The sequence below is a fragment of the Myotis brandtii genome, unplaced genomic scaffold, assembly GCF_000412655.1.
Source record: "Myotis brandtii unplaced genomic scaffold, ASM41265v1 scaffold1089, whole genome shotgun sequence".
Lineage (NCBI taxonomy): Eukaryota > Metazoa > Chordata > Mammalia > Chiroptera > Vespertilionidae > Myotis > Myotis brandtii.
In genome coordinates, this window is record NW_005353704.1 from 103795 (window position 1) to 110336 (window position 6542).

Genomic DNA, 6542 nt, shown 5'->3' on the forward strand with positions numbered 1-6542 from the left:
CTCCATCCCCCATGACCTCTGTTCTGCCTCCTTTTTTACTAGTCAGTCCCTCTCTAGCATCATCCATTTCTGACACGCCCACAGAAATTCAAATGGGGAGGCATTTGAATTAAAGGCAACTAGATAAAGTAAACTGATAAGTGACAAGGTCTGCAATAGTAAAGGCTGAAATTTGGTGAGTCATCCATTTATCAACCCATCCTGGCAAAGAGCTCTTTGTAATGGTTATCATCTCAGAAAAACCTGCCGCCATATGCCAATCCCCAACTCACACCATTATAAAGACACTAGAGGCTTGGTGCATGAAATTGTGCACAAGTGGGTCCCTCGGCCTGGCCAGCGATTGGGGCCAATTGCGGGGGGGTGGGGGGGCGCCTGCCAGGGGAAGGGACCACGGGAGGTTGGCCCCAGCAGCAAGCTAACCAATAGCTGATTACATGAGGAGTCAGGCTCCCTCCTCCCTCCTGTCTGGGCCCAAGATGCGGGTGAACCAGATTCGGGGCTGTCAGGGCCCATCAGGACCCCAGCAGCAAGGTCTGGATCAGTGCGCATCATAGCTACTGGCCGGTCGTTCTGGTCATTTCGGTCGTAAGGGTCATGTATGCTTTTATATATATATATATAAATACTCACTGAAGTTATAGCAGTTCCCTTATCAACAGAATTATATGTTTTCTTTTTTTTTTAAAATATATTTTATTGATTTTTTACAGAGAGAAAGGGAGAGGGATAGGGAGTTAGAAACATCGATGAGAGAGAAACATTGATCAGCTGCCTCCTGCAAGCAAGGTACATGCCCTTGACCGGAATCGAACCCGGGACCCTTGAGTCCGCAGGCCGACGCTCTATCCACTGAGCCAAACCGGTTAGGGCCAGAATTATATGTTTTCAAAGGAACACAAATAGTTTCTGTTACTGTTGTTATTTTTGTTGTAGTTATTCGTTTCAGAAGCTCAATTTTCTTGGCATTTGACTTGAATGGACTACCATTGGTCTGTTTGGGGTGGAGAGTGAAGAGAATAGAGGAGAAAGGAATAATGTCATTTATATCGTTGGGAAAGATATCTTGATTTAGTCTAAAACAGTTACTGCCTTACATGTTACTGGACCACTACGAATAAGTGGATAAGGATTAGCTGATGCTTATACCAATCAGAAAATGTGGACACCCATGCCCTGGCCAGGTGTTCAGTTGGTTGGGTGTCATCCAGTACACCAAAAGGTTGTGGGTTCAGTTCCTGCTCAGGGTGCATACCTAGATTGTGGGTTAAATCCTTGGCCAGGTGAGTGCGGGAGGCAACCAATCAATGTTTCACTCTGACATTGATGTTTCTCTCTCTCCCAGTTCATCTTCCTAAAAACCAATAAACATCCATGGTGAAGATTTAAAACAAGAAAAGGAAAATGTGAACACCCACAAGGAATCAATGGGAGCTCCCAGGGCATTAGTCATTTTCAACTGGTTAAATGCACCCTGATGAGAGACCCTGCTCTGAGGCGCAGCTGAGAATAGCAGCTGGGGCACGCATATACCACAGAAAGAAGATGGCAAGTTTCCCCTGATGACTTTGCCGTGAGCAAATGAGCAAAGCAATAATATTTCTCCATGTTCATATCTCCCTAGGTCTCCCATAGTCTAAAAAGAGCCTTCAGGTTGACCAGAAGTTCTAACAGACTCAAAATACAATTAGGCATTTCCCAGTGCCTTACTGGGAAGGACGGAAGGAATGAATCTAATATTTCTTAAGTAACCATGCACTTCACGTGAATATAACTAATTTAGTCCACACAAAAATCCCGTGGATAAGTATTATTTTATTCCCTGATGAGGAAACTGACACTCAACCAAAATAAGTATCTTAAAAAACACCATTCATCTAACAAAAGAAGGAAAGTTCACATTCATTGAGACCTTCCTGTTTCAGGGACCATGATAAGCTTACTATACACAACTTTCAAATAACCCTACATTATACTTAGTACTGTGTCTCCTTTTATAGATGAAGAAACTGAGATTTGAGGAACGTAAGTAGCTTGTTGAAAGACACAAAGCTAGTGAATAAAGGAGTCAGAATTCCAGCTCTTGTCAGTCTGACTCTCAAAGCCCCTGCTCTTTCATTGCAATTGATGCCTCTAATATTAGCCTGAGAAGGGAGAGTGAAAAATTAGCTCTGAGCCTCATTCCAACATAACATACAAAATTTTTCCAATCTCTAAAAGACAGAAAAGGTTATGTTGGCACATATAGAGAGAGACTGTTCATGAGAGGGCATCACTACAAAGTCCCACAGGCCCAGAGAAAAATGTTTCAGACCGTCTTGTGGAGGATGATAAATAATTACCCGCTAGGTCTGATTATACGCGCTGCAGCCCGGGCTCCTCGCCCCGCCATGGCGAAGCAGTAGGATGTGCTGTTCCGGCTGCTGCTGATCGGGGACTCCGGGGTGGGCAAGACCTGCCTGCTGTGCCGCTTCACCGACAACGAGTTCCATTCCTCGCACATCTCCACCATCGACATTTCTTCCAGCCAGACAGAGATGGGCGAGACAGTGGTTCTCAAACTTTGTGTGCTGCCTGATGCTGAGGCTGCAGGTCCGGGGTCCACGTTTGCAGAACCACTGTCCCCAAAGCTGCTGTCAGACGTGTGATCTATGGACCAGCAGCATCACCCTCCCCTGGAGCCTTGATGCAGCATCTCGGGCCTCGTCTACCACCTACTAGATCCGAGTCTGCATCTCCCCCGGGCCCGCGTGCCCCCTGAAGTCTGAGAAGTGCTGCCTTAGGGGAGCCAGGGTGTCGACTTCAAGATGAAGACCATAGAGGTGGATGGCATCAAAGTGCACATACAGATTTGGGACACAGCGGGGCAGGAGAGATATCAGACCATCACAAAGCAGTACTATAGACGGGCCCAGGGAATACTTTTAGTCTACGACATTAGCAGCGACGCTCTTACCAGCACATCATGAAGTGGGTCAGTGATGTGGACGAGTACGCGCCCGAAGGTGTCCAGAAGATCCTTATAGGGAATAAGGCCGATGAAGAGCAGAAGCGGCAGGTGGGAAGAGAGCAAGGGCAGCAGCTGGCCAAGGAGTACGGCATGGAATTCTACGAAACAAGTGCCTGCACCAACCTCAACATTAAAGAGTCTTTCACGCGTCTGACGGAGCTGGTGCTGCAGGCCCACAGGAAGGAGCTGGGTGGTGTCCGCACGCGTGCCAGCAAAGAGTTGGCATTGGCAGAGCTCGAGGAGGATGAGAGCAAACCTGAGGGCCCAGTGAGCTCTTCAAAAACCTGCTGGTGCTGAGGGCCCTGCGTGGAGCACCCACAAGTCCCCCCTCCCCTCAGGAGGCCTGCGACAGACAGGGAGTCCGGGCTTTGCCCTGCTTCTCCTCTCATCTGGGTGACCCTGTGGAACATCAGTAGCTGCTACTCCCCCAGCCTGGCCTTGAGGGTGGCTCCACTATCACCTCTGAGCGGCCCCCACCCTCTCCCCCGATTCCCGACACAGCCTGCTATGAGCCCCGATGTGCTGGAGCACGCTCACCGCCGAGCTCTCCAGACAGTGGCGACCGGGGCTGAGGCCACTTTGAGGCTCCTTCTCAGTGCGTCTTGTCTCCTGTCCGCTTTTCTCTCTTCTTCCCACTTCTCTCTCTGTCCCCCCACGCCCTGAGCCCTGTGCGTCCTGCTTTGTGGCTGCTGGTGCAGCTCCTTTCTTTCCTTTCTTCCTAACCCTGTCCAGGGGGATGGACTCCAGCTCCTGGGAGAACCCCCACCCTGCTCTGTGGGTGGGCCAAAGGTGGGGAGCTTCTTCCCACCTCCCCTCCCCACATCCTCCTTGGGCGACGGGCCCTCCTCACCACTGACCTGGGAACGTGAAACATCAGGTGGGGAGGAACGTGGTCCTCAGCCTGGGGCTGCCCTACCTCTCCCAGCTTTGGCCTTGCTTGGCTGCCTGCCTATCTGCCTCTTGGGGAACTGGGCTCAGAGGCAGGTGCTTCAGAGGAGAAAATAAATGACGAGGAGTGGCAGGGGAAAAAAAAGACCTCAGGAGTGACGTTGGTTTGTTGGATGTTCCAAAGACACCAAATGTGAAAGATGAGGTGTTCCCAGAACCTACTCTCATTCTGGCTTTTTACAATGAGTCTAAGACCCTTTCTAAATACAACCACCAAATTTATCATTTTCAATTGATTTGGCCATGTTAGGTAAAGGGCATTTGTTTATTAAACAAATATTAATTGAATACCTACTAGGTGCTAGGCAATGTGTTGTAAGTTGGGGATACATCATGTTGTTCAGTTGACTAGATAGTGCTACTATTCACTAGATAGGGAACATCAGATGCGGAGAAGGAAAGAAGGAAGATAAGGAGGTTGAAATGGACTTGGTGAAGAAGTTAATGAAGAAAGATTTGGCAGACTAAACTGAGTCTGAAGTGCCTGAATATGGGGAAGCATGAGACTTGGTTGGAAAGCTTGTAAGGTGGATATTCCAAGAAAAGGAAAGTGTGTGGAAGGCCGTCTGCCCTGTTTATCAGAATTCCGACTTAGGGGAGACTTAGAGGAGTGTCGAAGGCAGCGCCCCTAATTATTCCTTGACCTTTCCAAATAAGTCTGTGCATGTGCAGACCCCCAGGTGTTTACTGAAATCCCATGCTTAATCCCTGGATGCCCTTGCCTAGAGGACAATGTAAACACATGTGTCTTCCCAAGATTACTCACCCTACTGATTGTATCTAAAAGATAAACTTTATCTCAAACTGCTGCTAAATAAAAGTTTAACGAAGCAGGAAATCAAGGCTGCCTGGTTGCTATCACCAGGGTGTCCCTTAGCCCTCTCTTTCACAGCAAACATGTCGGAGTAATCCATTCATCCATCGCTCAGGGTCTACTGGACAGTCCTGGCACTTGAAGGAATACCCACCGGAAAAGCCTAGTAAAGTAGTTGAAATTAAGGGTTTTGCTCTAAGGAGACAGATCTAGACTAAAAACTATATACTTGAGAGTGACTGACATATGGCAGATGGTAACTGAAGACCTGATGGTAACTGGATCATCCAGAGAAACAGGGTAAAGTAAGAATAAAGGGACTTAGATAAACAGAATTCTGATGAGCATTATGTTTAAGAGACATTTGGCACTTTTCCTAATTTCATATGTAGCAAATAGGTACCCTCTTATTCATTCAGTCATTCATTCAACAAGCACTTACTGACTGCTTACTATGGGTGAGGTACAAATGAATGAGGTATGATCCCTTGCCTTGAGGAATGTTATAATGGATTGACAGACCAAGAGCTGCCTATATTCTTTCTGGAGGAGAAGGAAAGAAATGGATGTTTCAGAGGTTCATAGTGGAACTGAGGTTTAACCTGGACCTTGCATAATAAATAGAGTGGAAAATAGCAGAAGAAATCCAACTTCTGTACCTTTGTGCAATATAGCTACTTAAATACTAGTATTGGGATAGACCAAAAATATGCTGAGATGAATATAATAGAAAAGTTAGGTCCCATCAACAACGCAGAGCAGGGTAACGATTATTTAAGAACCAGCTCTGGGCAGTTGACCTCCCCAAACCAGTTTTACGTAGAGAAGCCGTATAGCCTCAGAGGCCAACCCCAAAACACTGCCACCCAGAGGCTGAGCCACAAACTGACTCTTAGGTGAACACAAATTAAGGCAGTCTGGATCACAAATACGGCCTGCTTTAAAATCAGGACTGTGATTTACAACACGGAGGAACAGTGTATCACAGGGAAATTCAACACTCTCCTAAATACCTGGCAGGACTAAGCAGATCCAAGCAACAGCAGCCTCCTGATCACCACACCCTCTGTCTGAGGAACAGCAGCTGTACGTGAAGCCTCCCCCCACCAGCCAGAAGAGCCACCACAGCTGTGAACAACACCCACCAGAGGAGCTGCTGCCAACTGAGGAGCAGCTGCTACCGCAACCACCCAAGGAGCAACCACAGCCCAAGGAGCCACTGCCACCCAGGGAGCAGCCACTGAACGACTCAACATCTAGATATGTCAGTGAGATCAAACATGGGTAGGCAAAGAAACCCCCAAAGGAAAGAAAAGGAGGACTCGCCAGAAAAGCAGCTAAGTGAGACAGAGGCATGCAACATGACAGAAAAAGAATTCAGAATAAGGGTCCTAGCGTGCATAAACCGGATGGAGGAAAAAATCAACTACTTATGCAAGAAGCAAGAAGAAACAGATGAAAAAATCAATAACTTATGCAAGACCCAAGAAGAAATGAAGAGCGATATAGCTGCAATAAAAAACACCATTGAAAGCATCAACAGTAGACTAGGAGAAGCGGAGGACCGAATTAGTGAATTAGAAGACAAGGAAGCAAAACACACCCAAACTGTACTGCAATTGGAGAAAAAAATTAAAAGACAGGAGGAGAGCCTAAGGGAGCTTTGGGACAACATGAAACGAAACAACATACGAATAATAGGGGTGCCAGAACAACAGAAAGATGAACAAGGATTAGAAAACCTACTCGAAGAAATAATATCAGAAAACT

General features: G+C 47.1%; 1 pseudogene; it reads left to right on the forward strand.

Annotated features, from left to right (window-relative positions):
- Positions 1-2366: 2366 nt before the first annotated feature.
- LOC102248469 lies at positions 2367-4035 on the forward strand (annotated as a pseudogene).
- Positions 4036-6542: the final 2507 nt, after the last annotated feature.